The 20,267-nt window shown below is 39.8% G+C and overlaps 1 long non-coding RNA gene across 1 annotated transcript in view; it reads left to right on the top strand.

The window, feature by feature from the left end:
- Positions 1-1,483: 1,483 nt before the first annotated feature.
- Positions 1,484-20,267, top strand: part of LOC138159258 (uncharacterized) — a 1,259,001-nt gene continuing 1,240,217 nt past the window's right edge. Inside the window, exon 1 of the long non-coding RNA XR_011167854.1 lies at positions 1,484-1,589. This is a non-coding gene — a long non-coding RNA (uncharacterized lncRNA). The remainder of the gene's footprint in view (positions 1,590-20,267) is intronic.

The raw sequence follows: 20,267 nt of genomic DNA, 5'->3' as shown, positions 1-20,267 counted from the left end.
CATAGCCAAACAGAAATCAGAGATGGTATGCATAGGAGAATATAGATCAGATTATACAGAGTGAATGAGCTCTCCCTTTGGGAAAGAGATAACTCAACCAAGAAAGTGTCTCAGATCTCTCCCAAGGGGAAATCTCCTTAAAGTCTCTAGAGTAGAGAGAAGGGAATAGGGATAAGATGGAGACTACTCACTCCTCTCTTGCCTTCTCTCTTTTTTTATTTTTGGAGGGACAATTGGGGTTAAGTGACTTGCCCAAGGTAACATGGATAGTTTTTTGTGTTAAGTACCTGAGGCTGGATTTGAACTCAGGTCCTTCTGACTCCTGGACCATTGCTCTATTCACTGCGACACCTAGCCGCCCTCTCTTGCCTTCTAAAAGTCTTTTCCTTCAGCAAACTAAAGTGGGGTTGACCTCTTCTAGCTTCTCTCTGTAAGCTAGAAGTCAGAAGAATCCGAAGTGTTTGGAGAGCCTTGAAGACTCAAAGCTTGAAGCATCCAAAAGGGACTGACCCTGAAGAATCTCTAAGGACACTGCCTTGGAGAGTCCCTAAAGGGACTGAGAACTGAAACATTCTCCCTTCTGCCCAACCCCACCTTGTTCCTCTCACAAGACAGGGCCTTCATCCCTGCCAATAAGGAGAGTCCCCTATCAATGGTCTTTGGGACAGGGGTTACATATATGTTTGTATGTGTGCATGTATGTGTATTTCTCTCTCTCTTGTCTCTCTGTCTGTCTGTCTATCTGTTTCTCCCTATTTTATTTGTCAAAGAGGAAAGGAAAGCAATGTGACAATAAGGATAGAGTATTGCATTTAGATTCTGGGAATCTGGGTTTAAATACTGGCATTGCTGTACCTGAGTGGTCTTGGGCAAATCACTTACTCTCTCTAGGCCTCAGTTTCTTCATTTGTAAAATGTGGGGTTTGGATTACATACTCACCAGGTCCATTTCAGCTCTAAATCTGGACTCCTATGAATTTATAATTTAAAGGAACCTTTTATAAAACAAAGATTATTTTTGTAATGTGATGCCTTAGTCTCTAATTTCTTTTATTTTTGGTTAGAGGAGTGTACTCTATGCATTTATAGTACTTATAACAATAGTACTTATAGTCTTTTATGTGTAACATATATTCTTCATGTCAATTAAGGAGAATCTTGTTGTGACAGCAAGCCATTCTCTAAAAGGAATTCCCTGTCAGGTGTCTGAGGTTCACTTTCAGGCCTGTGTCTAGAGACCTTCAGCACTGTCCTGCAGGTTTTAAATTTCCAAAGAAGAGCAGAACCCTTTGCATCTGGAGGCATGCATTATTAAAGCTGGTATTTGAAAACATCCTAAATTTCTGGTGGCCCTTATAAATCTGAGTGTGGGCAGCTCTAAGTGGATCCATTAAAAATGATCTAAAAATAAGACAGAGCAGACTAATTTAAAAATGCCTCACTAATTCTCTGTGCCTTCCAAGAGGCCTGCTTTGAGAGGACCACCCTGTGTAAACAGTTGTCTTCTCCTTGGGGATTGCAGTGGAGGAACAGCGATTCTACATCAGAGAGGGTGAAGTTAAACCAAAACACTTGTCACCATCATTCAGGTATTAATTTTCTCTGCAAATAATGAAATCAGTTTTCATGGATATGGCCTAAGATATGGCAAGTTGTGAGAAAGGAGAAGAGAGGAGAGGAGAGAACAGAAGAGGAGGCAAGGGAGAGGAAGGAGAAAGTAGAGGGGAGAGGAGGGGAAAAGGGAGGGAAGAAGAGAAGAGTAGAATATGGAAGGAGAAGAGAGAAGGAGAGGGGAGGAGAAGAGGAAAAGGAGGAGGAGAAAGTGACAGGGGAGGGAAGAAGGGAGGAGGGGAGCCAAAGGGAGAGGGGGAGGAGGTGCTATGAAGGGAAGAAGGAGAAGAGGAGGGGATATCAACTTCATAATATTGGATTGAGCTATAAAATGTGAAAGTCTAACATGCGCAGGAGATAGAAGTTTTTGTTTCAATTTCAAATAATAGGGGACGTGGAGTTTGGGACACAGTTATATGTGTGGGATGTGGGGAAGTTTTGGCCAAGAGATTTTTTTTCTCGATGGTTTTCTATAGCTTTTTAACTTAACAAAAGGTAATGTGTGCTTCAAAGTCTATTTGCATATGACTATCCTCCTTGGTGGGGATTGATTACTCACTGCCCCAAGCCTGCGTGAGGATTTGGAGTTAGTGAAAGCTTGTGAGAATAGAGATGCTATGACAAACAGCTTGAGAGAGAAGACTCAGGGTTCCAGACTCTCTTCAGGTCCTTGAAAGGAGAGCAACCATGGGAAGAAGACATGTAGAGGAGCTACCATCTCAGTCATATGTCTTCTCTTTCATTTTCCTTAGAAGCTAGAAGTCAGAAGGCTAACATCTCTCTTCTCTCACATTCTCACCATCTTCACCCCTCATCCAGTCCTAGAGCTCTGAGTGATCAATCCCTACCAATGAGGAGAATCTTATGCAAGTGGACTTTGAGCTACATGTTACTTAATCTGTTCATTGCCTTAGGAAGGCATTTCCAAGTTATTTTTTCTATAGACGCTTTAGGGTTAGCACAAAAGGAGATCACAGGCACTGCATTAAAAAAGTGAGAAAACAAATATGAACAAGTGTTAATTCAATTTGAAGAATCTCTATCTGAACAGCAGGGGACGTTGCAATATTCTTGTTGGTAAGGGTCCATGTGCATAGATCACTCCCTCCCCTCCCCTTCCCTCCCCTTCTCTTCTTTTCTTTTCTCTTCTCTTCTGTCTCATTTTCTTTCTCATATTTTGTTTCAGAGCCTAGTGTGTTATTAATATAGGATCAGGATGTAATCTTTGTGTGGGGCGGTCGTTCCTTTTGACTCAACTGTTCAAATCCAAATGCTGAGGAATTTTCAGAAAATTTCTAATTAAAAATTTTTAAAAAGTTATTTTATTTTAATAGTTGATATGTTGGGATGTTTAGGTTATCCAGTGTTGGTGTAGAATTTCCTTAAAGATGACCCTAGAAGATTCTGTATAAGGGAAACCTTATAGTAAATGGAATAGAGAGTCATTGATATGATGTGATTTTAAGGGGAAGGCAATTTTGCCCTAAAGCATCTCCAGACTTCCTTAGCACTTGAAATTTTAACATTCGCTTCAGAGTAAGGCATTGTCAGTCTTTAAGAATCTTTTGCTAAAATGTAGTTACCCTCTAACAGTGAACACACACTAATTATCAGATTTTAAGATTAAAAAAAATCTTATTATTTTCTTTTGTTTTTATACCATACTCATATTCTCTTACCTGGCACTGTCCCCATTTAACACTTTATTGTAATAAAAGAAAATATTTAAGTAAAACCGAAGCTATATAGCCTAGGTATATCATAGTTCACATCCCTGGACCCCCACTTTTCTATAGAATTGTTTCAAAACAAACTCTCAGGGCCTAAGACTGGCCATTATGATTAATTGAAGTTTACTTTTATAATTTTTTTGTTTACATTATAGTACTATAGCCATTGTGTATATTGGTTTCCTGGTTCTGCTTACTACTTGATTTTGTATCAGCCCATATAAGTCTTTTCATTTTTCTCTGAATTCCTCTTATTTATTGTCCTTACAATATCAGCTTTTAACACTTCAGTGTGAATTAATTTATCAGATTATCTTAGTGCAGAAAATTTTTGCAGGAAACTTGTTGAGAGTAGGATAACTTGGGCAAACTTTGATAGGAGGGAGGGAACAATCCTAGGTTTGGATTGAGGCACCCAGGGAAGATGGGTCTGAAATGGACTCTGCCCTGGGAGGCCTTGCAAAGGTAAAGGTCACTGAGCACCTGGATGGAGGAGTCTGTCCCCTGATACCATGAACTGAGGAAAAACTTAGAGGGAAAGTGATCAGATCCACAGTTTTGCAGAAGGTCACAGCTGAGTATAAGATTTAAAATGAAAACATAGAAGTTAAGAGAATGCTGGAAAGAATTTGGAAGGAGCTAAAGGAAGATGAGCCTAATAGGAAAAACAAAACAAGTGTTCCTTCAGAACCTTAATGTCTACAAGGAGGAGTTAAATAAGACTCTTAACAGAGGGTCTAGGGGTGAAATTGACGAAAAAGGAATAGAGAACATACTAAGAAAAAAAGGAGAAATGGGAGGGAACTTACTATCTCACATAATTGGGATATGCAAGATGAAGAGTATACAAACATGAAGGAAGGGATGGAGGAACAGGCATCATCTGAACCTCACTTTCATCTGAACCAGATAAAAATGAATCAAATAAGAGAGAGAGAGAGAGAGAGAGAGAGAGAGAGAGAGAGAGAGAGAGAGAGAGAGAGAGAGAGAGAGAGAGAGAGAGAGAAGAGAAAATAGGTTATATTAAGTTTAACCGGAAACTAGGCAGGGATAGGGAAAGGAGGGAGGAAAGTTTAAGAGGCAGGGTAAGAACTAAGGATTAGTCGTAAGCAAACAAATTATAACATACAAAGTGAATCACAAAGAGGGAGAAAGGAAGGAAGGAAAGAAGAAAGGAAGGAGGGGAGGAGAGGAAGTAACAATAATCATAATAGTAAACATGAAGGGATAAACCCATTAGTAGTAGTAGTAATAATAATAATAAAAATAGCACATATATAATGCTTTAAAATCTGCAAAGTGTTGTGTATACCTTGTCTCATTTGATCTTCAAAACAACCCTTTGAGGTAAATGTTATTATTATCTCCATTTTACACAGATGAGGATTCTGAGGCTGAGAAAAGTTAAGTGATTTGCTCAGGGTCAACAGCTAGTAAGTATCTAAGGGACTTCTATCCAAGATGGCACCTGAGCAAAAGGTAGGCCACCTAGCTCCCATATACATACTCAAACAAAACTCTGAAGTTGGCACCAGACTGAGTGATGTTAAAGAAATCTAATGAGAAGCTACAGCAAGTGACTTCTTTCTTTCCAGAGCTACCTAAAAAGTCAGACTGACTCTCCAACCGGGAAAGACAATACCAGTGTAGGGAGAAAGCCCTGGTTGACCAGTGGCAGACCAGGACACATGTAACTACAATGCTCTGTGTTTGGAAGCAGCAAGAGCAGAAGTCATCCCTAAGAAAGCCTTAGAGTGGTCAGAAATCCCCAGGAAGGTGATCTTGGAAGCCTCAGAGAGCAGCCAGTAGTAGCAGGGCATCAGCATGGTGCCATGGCACTCAGACCCAGACAGGCCAGGCCTAGGGGCTCTGAGATCCCTAACATTCTAACAGGAAAACCAGGGAGATCCCTGAACATCCAGTGCTCTGAACCTCAAATATCCAGGGGTGATGAAGGGTAAAACCTCAGGAGATGGAGATCAATGTAAAAATGCAAAAGATCCAAGAAAAAAACAGTAAGGGCCAACCATCCCACACAAAAAAAAACACAGCAGGAAGTAGAGGCGGGCCCTGGCACAAAGCACAAAGCCAATTTAGGAACTAAAGATGGAAAGGTAGATAAATCAAAGGAGACCACAAAAAAAACATTATTGCAAATATACTTCCATATAGAGACTCAAAGGGGGAAAAATATTTTCTAAGGACTACATTAATACCTAAAAGAAATGAAGGAAGACATTTAAAAAAAGAAACGAAGGAAAAACCCTTGAAGATTGGGTATGAGATGCATCCAAATGAATCTTTTCCACATTGGCTACATGGTTGAAACTTTAAAATTTCAGTGTGTTTAAAACTTGCCTGACTCAGTAATGGAGGCGGGGTGGGATGTGATGTTGCTGGTTGGGTAGGGTTTTTTTTTTTCTTTTTGTGTTCGTGACTGAGTCAGGCATGTTTCCAAGTCACTGACAGTTCTGGTTATGCATCCAGTGGAAAAAGGCTGCTTGTAACTCTCTGGTAGGCCAGTGAAGAATGCCCACACATGCACCAGTCCTCCAGTTTCATAGAAGCAAGTTTTCCCTCAGCACCTTCTGCATGGATGCTGCCATCTTAGATGTCTGGGTAAGCACCAAACTCTCATTACAAATGCATAAAACTCAAAGAATTACAGGAATATATGAACAAACACAGAAAACACAAAACAATCATATAGACCATTTCAACCATTATACTAATGACCCCTACACTTCTCCACCAGAAAGTTTTCCCTCCCATTCCTCCTTTTTTTCTTAGTATGTTCTCTATTCCTTTTTTCTTTCTTCTCTTAAAAAATAAGAACAGTCAATTTCACCCCTAGACCCTCTGTTAAGAGTCTTATTTAACTCCTCCTTGTAGACCAGCTGTTTTGCGGAACAGCTGAAGACTTATTTTGCATTCATCTTGGACCTACCCTCTCCAAACAACTCAGTGTAATTATCATGGAAGGTTGACAAGGTCCAGGTCTTCTGCTCAGTCATAGCATTGTTTTAGTCCTTTAAAGAAAGGATCCTCAGTTTCTGGGGGGTGGGGTCCTCTTTTCCTCTGAAAAGTGTGTTATAGAAATCTTCTGCCTTGGGGCAGCTGTTTCCTAGCTGTTGAATTCAGAAGCTCTCCAACTAAAGATTACCAGTTAGGAAACCCCCAAGGCTGGAAATATCTGTTTCTCCAGATCAATAGTCACTAACCTGTGCCCAGAAGAGGAAACAGAAAGGCAGCACAAGGCAGGTGGGGTTAGGAGGTGTAGGTCCAATTGTTCCTCGCTCTTGTCAGAGTACTCAATTGATTTAGCATTGAAGTGACACAAATATAAAAAGCTTAAAAAAAACTATAGTGTTTGCTAAACACTTAAAAGACTAGAAGTCTCAGACTGTAACAAATACAACAGGCTTTTAGGTTTTTATATAGACTAGCAGTCCCAGTCTCAGACTGTCCAGGGCAAGCACCTGTGGTTTTATTCCTGGGAGCATGATCCATGATCCATAAAAGCACAAGGGAGGAGGAAGTGGGAGAGATAGGACTGAGAAGTGGCAGCCACTTGGTGGTTCAGTCCCTTCGAAGAGAGTGCAGGTTTCTCTAAGAGCAGCTCTTGACTCAGGTGCCAAACATCTTCTAGGCAGGCAGCATAGTCCCTGGAGACTTATGTGGGGAGTTCTCTGGGTCTAAGTATCAGAAAGGGGGAAAGGTGCATGCCTAACTCCGTAGAAGGTGCTCCCATAAAACAAGGGTCTGTGGCCCATCAAGTTACCTGTTAAAATGAACAAAGGTTCTCCTAATCATCCTTGCTACCCTTATATTTTAAGTTGTGTCCCCAAATCTACAGCTTGTTTGCAGATGCTGTTTCCTTAATTAGCTGTTCCTTTCCCTATTAAGTTGCCATGAATTTTCTCTTCTATAGGTTCAACATGATACAGTAGTTAGCATTAATGTAGCACTCTTAGGTTTGCAAAGTTCTCTACATGCATTATCTAATTTGATCCCACAACAACCCTGTGAGGCAGGTACTATGATTAACCCCGTTTTACAAATAAGTAACTTATCCCGAGTCACACAGTTGTAAATGCATGAAGCAGAATTTGAACTCAGGTCTTCCTGACTTCAATTCAAGTTTTTTTTTTTTTTTGCCCCATTTGTTTTTCTTTGGACACTCTCCACTTTATCAACATCCTTTGTGAAATGTGGCATATTAATAACTGAACACAAGATTCCACGTGTGTTCTTATAAAGGCAGAAGATAATAGGACCCTTACTTCCATCATTTCTGAACACTGTGGTTCTCTAGGATAGGATAATATTAGATTTTTGACTGCCATATCATACAATTGATTCATATTAAGCTGACTGTATTCTAAATCTATCTATTCCCAATTGACTATTGTTCTTAATCTATCCTTAAGTTAATTTTTTTGGGTCCAAGTTGTGATGTTTAAAACAGTTCAAGGGACATAATTTCTGGGAAACTTAATCATTTTATTAATAATGCCAGCATGTTTATTAATAAAAGGATGGTCATTTGACTGTCTCTCTTCTTAGACCAAAGACAATCATGGAGGGGATGGGGCTCATGAGCTTATATGCCCAGTGGAAGAAGGGAGTTCCCATGGGTGGCAATCAATTCTGATTGGTTAACAATTAACTGGAGAATAAATATTACAATGAGGGGCTGGACCTGAACCTTAATTATGTCATTTACCTCTTGATAATCTTGATAATTGTAATCCCCAGCTACTGACCTTAGTAGTACTACTTCTTGGTGCTATCAGTTTCAAAACTTGTCTCTTTAACCACTAACTTCTGCTTGCTGATTCTTTGACTTCCTTTTTGCTCAGCCATGGTGTTCCAAATGAAGCCTTTTTCTGTTTCTCCTCCACCCAGGGAAAGCACCATAGAATCTGAGCTGACAAGGTCTTTGTGGTCCCAACTTTTGCTCTAGAATAAGCTATAGGTAGAGGTTGGAAGGAATTTGATTCAGGCCAAAATTTTAAAAATATGTCATCAATCACATTGGTACAATATGTCCTGTGGTTACAATTTCTTTCTTGGATGATTCTTTTGTTAAGACCGTGGGAAGTGATGGTAAGGTAGTTGAAATTGTTGTGGGTTGATAAAATTGTTCTAATCTATAAACTCAAGGCTTTTATGCACTTAGCTTTTAGACATTTTTTCATTGTTCTACACCTCCCTCCATCCCCCATCAGCATCACCTCTGGCTTTTGCAGAGGTATGGAGAGAATCCCTTGTGGATTGAGTGAGCTTCAGATAAATAAAGCAAATAGAAAGGCCCAAATTGCCTTGGTTCTCTTTTCGTGCTACCCACATGAATACCCACCTACTGCTTTCTTTTTTGCTACGAGCAGAGCTTAATATACATCACATTCCAATCCACACAGCTTCAATTAAACAGTACAATCTCTCTGTTTGGGTCATTATACAGAATTGACAGAAATTTCTTCTCCTGCTACAAGAAATTGCTAGTATTCCTTTGGGAGAGCCAAATAAAGGCCCTATATTAAGAAGAATGTTAAAAAAGAAAAAAAAACCTGACAAATGAGAACAACAGATGTTGTTCAGACAGAAAATGTATAAAAGGAAGTGAATACAACCTCCGTTGCTGTATTTTCAGAGAGTCACCCTCTTGGCTGATTAATATAACTCTTACATACCAACTCACGTGTTCTTCCCATGACACTTGATATATTTTAGTCGGCCCATTTGGGTGCTTAGGACATGCACTGACAGACCTAAATCACACACAAAGAAATAATTTCTTAAAAGTAAAATTAAAATCTCCTTTTCATTTTCTCAATAATTGGTGCTGTAGCATAGTGATATAGCCGTGCTGGGGAGGGGGCAATGAAACATGTAGCCCCCTAAACTTGAACCAGCAGATCAAATGAAATAAAACCAAACACAGCAGATTATAGTTATTTACGACATAGCCAGAATCCAGACAGGTTCCAAAAGGCAGCAGGGGATCATGGGAAAAGGAGTCAGGAGAAGGTTTAAATCCAACACCTTCCAGCTTTGTGACTGTCGGCAAGTCATTTAACTCTTCCAGACCTTATCTTCCTTACTGGTAAGGTATGAATGGTAAAACATGTAGTATTTACCTCATAGGATTTTTTTTTTTTGGAGAATTAGATATCATAATGTATGGTAGCCTTGTTAACTTTGAAGGGCTGTATATACATGTCATTATGCCATAGGGCATGCAACTTCTTTTAGGTAACAAGTTTCACAGAACTAATAGATCATAGGATCATTGCCTTTGAGTTGGAAGAGAGCTTGGAGATCATTGGGTTTAGCTCCTTCATTTTACAGATAAGAAAACAGAGACTCAGGGAGATTGAGTGACTTGTCCACAGTCATCTAGCTAGTAAATGTTGGATGTGGAATTTATACCTAGGTCGTCCTCATTCCGAGTCCTCTATCCCGTGCTGCTAGTAAAAACATATTCCTACCACTCATCTATAGCTCTCCCCACTGTTTTATTCCTTTCCCCAATGTCCATTTCTAAGTTTTTTTTAATGAATTTAAGATCTAGTTCATGTGCTTCTTTTTTCCAAATGTTTCTCCCATGCTCATCCTCACAAATTTCCAACTTTCATGTCAACAATTCTTCCTACTCCTTGACTTGATGATTCCTTGTCCTTCTTAACCTTGAAGACCTCCAACCCATACGTCATCCATGAACCATCTTGGCTATACAAGGCCCTTCTCCATAGCTGAAATTTCTGACTCAGTTTTCTTCCTTTCCAAATACAACTTCCTGTCTCACTGGCTTTTCCACTCCTTACCCACCCACCAAACATTCCTTATGCCTATTACTGGTGCTTTCAATTGTTCAGGTCCTCCAATTTAATCCAGTTCATTAGCTTGCTTCTGGTTATGCTGGAAGTCAGACTCAGTTACCCAGTGTTCCTTCTCTGGGACCTCAGACTTCCTCACCTTCCTGACCTTTTGCCAAACTCATTATTTTAATCCCCATCATATGGTTTCTTTATTGGTCCTGGGCTACAGAGTGCTGCTGGAGACATTATTGTAGTGATCTGACCTCTTATGGAGTTATATAGTATGTATAACTACAATACATACTATATAACTCATAACATATTGCATAACTCCATATACATACTATGCAATATAAATGTATTACATAGTGTATAATGCTCCTTAATCCTTTCCTCCTATTTCTCATACTCTGTCTAACCATGCCTTCTCTATCAGAATTTTTCTTTTTTTTTTTTTTTTTTAAAGCAATCAGGGTTAAGTAACTTGCTCAAGGTTACACAGCCAGTTATTTCTGGGTGTGGTGCTAAGTATCTGAGCCTGGATTTGAACCCCAGGTCATCCTGACACTGGAGCCGGTGCTCTTACTCGCCAAGCCACCTGGCAGTCCCTAAGCAATTGGGGTTAAGTAACTTGCTCAAGGTTACATGGCCAGGTATTTCTGGGTGAGTGCTAAGTGTCTGAGCTCGGATTCCATCCACAAGTCATCCCGACAGTGGAGCCAGTGCTCTTACTCGCTGTGCTACCTGGCCGCCCCTCTATCTGAATTTTTGTATCTACATACAAAACTTTACAATACAGACTCATCTTCCTGAGTTCAAATCTGACCTCAGACTAGCTGTATGACTTTGAGCAAGTCAGTTAACCCTGTTGGCCTCAGTTTCCTCATCTTTGAAATGAGTTGGAGAAGGAAATGGCAAACCACTCTAGTATATTTGCCAAGAAAACCCCAAATAAGGTCACAAAGAGCCGGACATGACTGAATCAAAACAAAATTTTACATTTTTCCTTAATGAATTTCATCTTATTCTATCAAACTCAGTGATCTAGTCTGGACATTCTTGAACTTTCTTGGTTCGTGATACCTTCAGTATCTCAGTAATTTTTTTCATGGTGCCCTTAGGTCAAAAGAAACTTATGTTTATTAAAAAATTTTGTCCAGACAACTTAATAAATATTTATCCTAACAACTTAGTGGCTGTTTCAAAAAAATAATAGATATAAGTTGAGAGGAAAAAATAATATTTTATTTCGTTCTTAAATAGCCGTTATTACTTATTAATAAGATGTACGCATCTGTTGGACATTGCTTCTCAAAACTTCAAGTCAGATTGGACTCTGCTACCCTCATTTCCTGCCCCACATTGCTTTTTGCATTTTTCTATTTTCTCTTTTATTTTTATCTGTTTATTTTCTACTTTATTCCATTTCTGTTTTTTTTTTCCTACCATAGCATCTGCCTAAATCCAGCTATGCAAATATGTGAAGCCACAAATGAGAAGTTGCTGGCATAGCCAAAAGTGCAAGTAAATAAAGCTATATCTCAAACATTCAATAATATTATCAAAAGGAATGATGAAAAAAAAGAGGAATGATGCTCGATTTAATGTTGAAACTGTGGCCTATCTCAAGCTGGTAGTTTGCATAGTGTCTGGCAGATGTTGAATATTACTATGCTTCCCTCAAAAATTTAAACTATCTCAAGGGCCCCTGTGACATCACTGTGGGTGATCGGGCACAATTTGGGAACTTGGGCCAAGCTGGTCAAGATCATTTTGAATCCTGACTATCTTCTGGTGCATCAAGCTACCCCTCTTAGCTTTATGATTGAAGCATCATGTAGGAAACACTGTGTGGAGGACTATTTTAATACTCTGTTGACTCTAAAAAAGAGTTATGCATGAAAGAAAAGAGGATGAATTTGATTATTATAACAGAGAAGTTTAGCTGATGTAAAACAATTTCATCAAAAAAGAGACCAAAATACTCCAGAAATCTGCCCCAAATTTGCTACCAAGTACTTGGCAAATGGAGAGAAATACATGGTAAATAAGGGCAAAACTGTTTTTGAATCCAAGCACACTTGCAAAATGTTATTAAGATAGACAGAAGATAAACAAGATAGTTTCAGGAAACAACAAAAAATCAGTACAGGAGAAGACAAAATGACAGAAAGTCTAATATGAGACAGAGAATTCAAGAATGTTTCAAGACCATTTATAGATAAAATTCGAAGGAGTTAAACAAATAGAAGCCAAATGGAACAAATCTTCCTGTTTAAAAAAATGACCCATCCTCATGATTTTGATGCCAGTGTAACCACCACTTTAGAACACTACTATCTCAGGGCTTATTACACCATATGAAAAAATGGAAGAGAGAGTGGAGAAGGTGGTTTAATGAGAGAGCTGGATTTGGAAGCCGAGGGCCTGGGGCCATGTCCTGACTCTGTCACTCTGTCTCTGACCTTAGCTGATTCATCTAACCTTTATTGGTCTTAGTTTACTCATTTGCAAAGTGGTTGATTTAGAGAACTTCCTAAAACTCTTTCAAATTCCAGATTCGTGAGCCTATGAAGTCATGACAAGGTGGTGGACCCCAGCAAATACATACAGGGAAAAAAATCTGTGTTGGAGGTGATGTAATATTAAAATTCTGCATGGATCAATTTATCATGATATCTTAAAGAGGGGGATGTTACACCCACAAATGGCAAAAAAGAGAATATATTAATACCAAAAAAAGATACCAGAGAGAGAGTGAGAACTCTTTAGTTAGCTCACTTTTATATATCTCAGGGGTGGAAGGGCTAGTGAATTCCTCAGGAGTCTATTTTTAAGATCCTGGAAAGAAGAAAGGAAAGAAGGAAAGAAGAAAAGGTTTAGGAAGAAAACAAGAAAGCAAGGAAGGAAAGAAAGAAAAAAGGAAGAAAGGAAAGAATAAAGGATTTAAGAAGAAGAGAAGGAAGCAAGGGAGGAAAGAAAGAAAAAAGGAAGAAAGGAAGAAAGGAAGGAAGGAAAGAAGAAAGGATTTAAGAAGAAGAGAAGGAAGCAAGGAAGAAAAGAAAGAAAAACAGGATGGAAAGGAGAAAAGAATGAATAAAAGAAAAGAAGGATGGAAGAAAGGGACAAAGAAAGAAGGAAAGGAAAGAACGAAGAAAGGAAGAAAGGGATGGAGGAAAGAAAGAAGGAAGAAAAGAAAGAAAAAAGAAAGGAAACAACAGAAGAAAGGAAGAAAAGAAGAAAAAAAGGAAACAAGTATATTAAGCGCTTACTATGTAACAGGTACCATATGAAGAGCTGGAGATACAAATTTAATCATTGAGACAGGGATAGTCTCTGTCCTCGAAGAGCTTATATTCTAATGGGGAAACAAAATGCAAAGGGGGCTAAAGAGGTAGAGAAAAAGATACCTGATTGGAGGGCAGGACTTAGAAGTCCAGAAACCAGGAACCAATCTGAGGGAGAAGAGAAGGGAACAAATATTTAGTGAGTGCCTGTTGTATGCCAGGCACCATACTAAATGCTTTATAAATGTTTTCTCATTTGATTCTCACAATAGTCTTGTGAGGGAGATGCTATTATTGTTATCCTTATTTCACAGTCAAGAAAACTGAGGCAGATGGATGTTAAGTGACTTGCCCAGGGTCACACAGATAGGAAGTGTCTAAAGTTGTATTTGAACTCAGGTCTTCCAGACTCTGGGCCTGGTGCTCTCTCCATTGTGCCACAGGCCTGGACTCTTCTGCAACTAAAAAAGCTCCAGGAGAAATTCACTAATGGGAAAAGAGGGCAGGTCTTACAGATGGATGACTTGTTAGGCCAGAAAAACACTAATTATTTATAGAAGGGGCATCTAGGTGGTGCAGGGGAGAGAATGTTCAAACCCCACCTCAAACACTAATTGTGTGACCTTGGTCCAGTCATCTGTGAAATGGGGAATACTAACAGCCCCCTCCCAGGGATGTTTTGAGTTTTGGATGGAATAACACATATAAAGTGCTCTGCACTTCTTAAAGGACTGTAATTGCTAGCTATTATTATAATATTTATTAGTATCCATGAAGCATTAAGAGATCCAGGGAAATACTTATGTGCATGGGATAGATTTTCTCTGGAGGATTTATTTATGCAAGGAAATGAACAAGCATTGAATAGGAGTGAATAGGCATGGAAGAGGTGTGATCGGTACCAGCAGAGGGAACATTGCACTGCAGCCTTCACAAACCCATCGGAACATAAAGGTGCCGTGCCCTCGCTCTTCTCCCAGCGTGCCGTGTTCATCCCCTCATTTCTGTCTTCATTCATGCTGAAAGGTCTTGTCTGCTTCTTTGTCTCCTCAATCCTCACACCCACACCCACACCCACACACACACACACCTCTCACACACACCACACACACACACACACACACACACACACACACACACCCTACTGTATACCTCCTGTCCATCCTTTCCTGTTCAGTTTCAGTCTCACTTCATTCATAATGTCTTATATTACTTCATTGCACTAATCTCTCTCTTCTTTGAACTCCTAAGGCATTTAATAGCCTCAGTTCTGGTTTTGGGGCAGCTAGGGGGTGAGGTGGATGAACACTGGGCCCAGAGTTCAAATCTGACCTCAGACATTTTCTCCCTGTGTGATCCTGGGCAAGTCACTTAACCTCTGTCTTAATTTCCTTGACTGTAAAATGGAGATCATAAGAGCCACTCCTTCACAGGGTTGTTGTGAGGGTCAAATGAGATAATATTTATCAAGTGCTGAGCATAGTGACTTCCACATAATAGGTTCGTGATAAATGTTAGTAAAAATAAAAGGAAAAAAAAGAATAAATGTTAGCTTTTCTTCTTTTCCTCCTCCTCCCCCTCCCGATCCCCCTCCTCTCCCTCCTTTCTCTCCTCTTCCTCCTCCTCCTCCTTTTCCTCCTCTTCCTCCTCCTCCTCCTTTTCCCCTTCCTCTTCCTCCTCCTCCTTTTCCTCTTCCTCCTCCTCCTCTTCCTCCTCCTTCTCCTCCTCCTATTCCTCCTTTTCCCCTTCCTCCTCCTCCTTTTCCTCTTCTTCTTCCTCTTCCTCCTCCTCCTCTTCCTTCTCTGAGATTCAAGTTCAGGACATGAGGCCCCCAAACAACTGGTTACTCAGGTACAGCAGAATTAGATTAGATCCCACCCCTGGGAAATTCAGCAGAAGTTGATAGGACCAGGGGTGGCTGGGTTACCTGGGATGTTTATGCCCCAGTCCAGTCCCTGGCTCTGGACACTGACCAGAGCTCACCTCTGCCATGATGTTAAGTCCCCTTCTTGTCCTCCTGGACCCTGGGGTGATGCAGGAGCTACAAGAATATCTCAGAGGCCTGGAGGGTCCTTCCACTCCACCACGACTTTAGAGGGAGTTTAGAACATAACTCAGGGCTCAAAATGATCTCCTGAGAAGAGGCACGCTTCCTCTGCCATTTGACCCCAGGCAGTCATTGAATTTATTTTCTAAGACATTTGTATCTAAGGCGACATAAAGTACTTTATAGGGTTGAGATAGCAGAGGGACTGGGAACATTAATGGAGCAGCTGTTAAGCATTAAGCACTAAGGTGCCGGACATAAGAACAGAAGAAATGCAAGTTATAGGAGCTAGATAGAGAAAGGGTCCTTAGATTTCTTTTCTTTTCTTTTTGCCATTCACTTCTGATGATGAAGGCAAAGGCAGGATTGTTTCCTAAAGTATATCATCCCTCCCTCTGTCCTGGCTTGTTTTAATTGTCATTAAGGAGGAAGCTTACACCATTACACTTGGGAAAAATATTCCATGGCATGCTAGGAAAACTATGAAGTTTACCCTAGGCCTACATTTTCTTTTTATTAAATTTCATCCTCTTACTTCATCATTCCAGACATCATGCTAAACATGACTCCCTCCCCCTCTTTGGTGTTTTCACCTCTCAGGCATTTATAGACTATTATCATGGCTCCCTAGCCAACTGGGATGCTGTGTAGCCAGGAAATTCATATTTAATTCCTTTTTTTCTTTTAAACACTCTTTCCTCTTAGTTCTGTACTTATTGCTGCTTCTCTCTCTAGACTGTCTGTTTGTGTCAATTTGGCTTTAGGCTTTGTTCCATAGGGGCTAGGAGATTTCCTTATATGATTTCTTCTTTTTTCCTTTTCCTCGATGTGGAAATGACTATCAAGGGACCTAGAGCAGTGTTGTCCTAAGTGTGGAGTTAATCAGTATATCCACCTTGGGTCCTCTGCCTTGGGGTAATCTCACGGTCATCTTGGCTCATGGGTGTGTAATAAAAAGAACCCAACTAAGTATCAAGGTGTGGTCAGTTATGTTTAGTTCCTTCCCCACATCTCCTCCCTCCCATGTCCTTGTGGACTAAGGAAGGTATGGCTATCAGTTCTTTCACCTCAGACTTTAAAATTCCAAGGGGTCAACCTTTGACTAACTGGTAACAGTGAGCATTGGCAGTCATTGTTCTGTTGGAGACCTTTCTTGGTCCCTCCAGTTTTCTAGTGCCTTCCCCTTTGATATTACTTTCCATGAATTCTGTTTATTTTGCATATGCCTAGTTATCTACATGTGGTATTCCCCCATTAGAATGTAAACTTCTCGAGGGCAGGGGATATTTTGCTTTTTATTTTCAATCACAGGGTTTTGCATTGTGGATGGAACATAGAAAGTGTGTAATAAATGCTTCGTGACTGGCATTGACCACCACCACTAGAAAAAAGAGAGAAAGGTAAAGGGAAGCCTCCAGATGAATACTTTCAGAATAGGGTCATTGGAGAGGAATGCATATGATGGGAGGTTTGCCACAAAGACATGTTCAGTCTCGTTATTAACAGCCCTGAGTTCTCCACACTGACAAGTTAGTTGATGGTATTTTGCTTTTCTCCATGGACTCTCCAGTGTCTGAACTGTATGAAAGACTCAAGCATTTTTAATCTAGATCCATAAGGGATTTCATTCAGGATAGGTCCTTATGAATATTTATATTGAAATATTTAGCCTCAGGGTGTGAAATATTAATCTCTTACCTGAGTTTTACATCTAATTTTTTTTCAATGTCACAGAGAAAAATTAAATGTTACTTGCCACCAGGGGCATCATTAGGATGAAATCTTTGCATTTGAGCTTGGAAAACTGAAATAATATTCTCAGTTTCCTGGTTATCTGTTTTCTTATCATTTGACAGGAAAAAAATTCAAGAAGGGGCTGATTTTGTTTTATGAATTGATATTGTTGTCTGATTGTCTGCATAGGTAATAATATTTAATTCAAGAGGTAAATAACATTAAATGTCAAATTCTATCCTAAGGAGCATGGGATATTCATATTCTTCCTAGGGTTGGGATTTTATTTTAATGAGTAAATTTCTGAAAACTTTAATTCTAATCTCCAGAAGCCCCAGAGAAGAAGGAGCTAAAACCTACCTTCTCTGGAGTGGATTACATATACTTCAATCCCTCTGGAATCTGTGATTTCATTGTCATGGGTATAGTCTCCTTTGGCACAAATTGAAACCCCTCTACAAACTAGTAGAAGTCAGTCAGTTAATAAATATTAAGTGCCTACTATGTGCTTGTTAGGTACTATGCTAAATGCTGGGAATACAAAAAGAGGCAAAAGAAAATTCCTACCCTCAAGGAACTCACAGTCTAATGGGGGAGACAACAAGCAGACATGTACAAACAAGCTATATACAATATAAATAGGAAATAATGAACAGAAGGAAGGCACTGGAATTAAGATAGGTTAGGAAGAGCTTCAGTGTTCATATTTATCTGTGACTGAAAAACATCATCCCTTTGTGGCTAACTTGGTGATGAGTTTCCCTAGTAGACTAGTCCCTAGATAACAGGTTTGTATCCCCTCCCTCAGTCTGTACTCAAAGCTTTCCTAGCTTAATAATATCTGTCAAATGCTCATGGTCCACTGATTCACATTTTGAGAACTAAGGGTCACATCTACAATACAATTCAATTACATTCTACAAAATTTATTTAATGCTTTCTATGTGAGAGAAATGGTGCTAGGGAATAAGGATACAAAGAAAAAAATGACAAACCATGACCTCAAAAAAATAAAATGGAAGGTTATGGGATTTACACATGTAATTATAATATGATATAAGGAGTGATAAGAGGAAAAGAAATTTAAATAAGTGCTCTAGGAGAGTTGGGGGGCACCTTTAGTTGGAGGTTTTTATTATTTAAGAAATTTTAATTTTTGCACCAAATTATTTCCAAATTAGTACCCTCCAAACTCCTTTATTCAAATAAGATTTCCTTTGTAACAACTATTGAAAAAAAAAGTTCAGCAAAATATAGCTTCTACTTATTAGGAATCTATATATGCCTTTCTAAGCCCTCATGAAGGTCCCCTTTGGTGAAGCTCCCTGCTGGTCTCTGAAGACTGAAGCCCTTATAGAATTCTGAATTTTTGTTGGCAGCTCTTCATGCAGCTGCTTCTGTCAGTCATTGCTACTTTGGGAATGTGGTTATCAGCTTCAGTGGACCCTACTTTTGACACTTGCGGAATTTCCTGTTTTCCAAGCTTTCATAAAGTCATCCATCAATCAGTAGGCATTTATTAAGCACCTACTCTGGGCTAGGCATTGTGTTAAGCACAGAAAATACAAAGAAAGGCAAACTAATAAATAAACAAAACGTTGCCCTCAAGGAGCTCACAGTCTAATGGAGGGGGGGGAGGGTGGTGTGAAAGTATGCAAACAATTTTGCATAAATGAGAAGCATGCAAGATAAGTTGAGGATAGCCTCAGAAGGGAGGCAGTAAGATTAAGGAGGACTGGGAAAGGCTTCTTGCAGAAGATGGGACTTTTGTTGAGACTTGAAGGAAGCTAGGAGATGGAGATAAGGAAGAGGAGCCTTTCATACATGGGGGACAGCCAGTGAAAATGTTCAGGGTTGTGAGATGGAGTGTGGGATGTGTGTGTGTGTGTGTGTGTGTGTGTGTGTGTGTGTGTATGTGTATGTACCAAAAGGTAGGCTAGTGTCCCTGGATTGCAGAGGATGTGGAAGGGAGTAAGGTGCAAGAAAATTAAAAAGGTGGGAAGGAACCAGCTTATTAAGGATTTTAAAAGCCAAACAGAGGACTTTACATTTGATCCTGTAGGTGACAGGGAGCCCCTGGGGTTGATTGCATGGCAGTGCGTGACATGGTCAGCCCTGTGGTTCAGGAAGATCAGTTTGACACTGAGTGGAGAATGGGGTAGAGTGGAGAGAAAGACTCGAGGTAGTTAGACCCAACGGCAAGCTACTGAATCAGATCAGTTGTTAAGTGATGCAGCCTTGCACACATTTGTGGCGTGTCAGAGGAGAGAAGAGGGAACATTTGAGAGATGTGAAGGTAGAAGCACCTGGACTCAACACCTTCTTGGATATAGGAGAAGGGCTGTGGGTGAGAGACAGGTAAGGACTGGACACTGGTTACGCTGACACTGAGGTTTTGAATCCAGGCAATGGGGAGGATGGAGGTACCTTCCTCACCTGTTTAATGGTGGAGCAGGAGAAAAAACCAGGGAGACAGAGCTCTCTTCCTTTTCATAGTCAATTTCTTTACTGGAGTCTTTCACTGATGTACTTGACTACCACCTGATTATTTGGTTTGAATGTAGCTTGCAGTTTTTATCCATAGCCCCAAGGGGCATGACTGATTCTCTTCAACCAATCATGTGACATAATCTGCTTTTACCAGTGACTCAAAATCACTATGATCTTTTCAAATTGATTATATCTAATCTTCTTTTGCTTCATTTGGTCCAGATATCTGGGTCTTTAGTAATTAATTGGGGGAGTAAGGATGGATTGTACCCTTAGGTTTTTCCCCCATCCCTTCAGTTAAATGTTTGACATTCCCAGAAAATCACCTGCAGAGCTTTTGTTAAATTCCATAGTCCCACATTCTGGATAGCTGTTTAGTGACTAGGGAAGCTTCCAGCATTGCTCTTTTCCAGTGCCTTTCCTAGAGCCTTGTACTAAAATGTCTCTGGAAAAATCTAACAACAACAAGATATATATAATAAAATATAACAACAAGATAACAACATATATAGCACCCTAAAGTTTGAAAAGTGATTTACATATG

This window comes from Petaurus breviceps, unplaced genomic scaffold (assembly GCF_028583685.1).
Source record: "Petaurus breviceps papuanus isolate PSGF00001 unplaced genomic scaffold, PetGlider_PUasm1.0 176, whole genome shotgun sequence".
Lineage (NCBI taxonomy): Eukaryota > Metazoa > Chordata > Mammalia > Diprotodontia > Petauridae > Petaurus > Petaurus breviceps.
The sequence above is the reverse complement of the archived record's forward strand: the minus strand, read 5'-3'. Positions and strand labels throughout refer to the sequence as shown.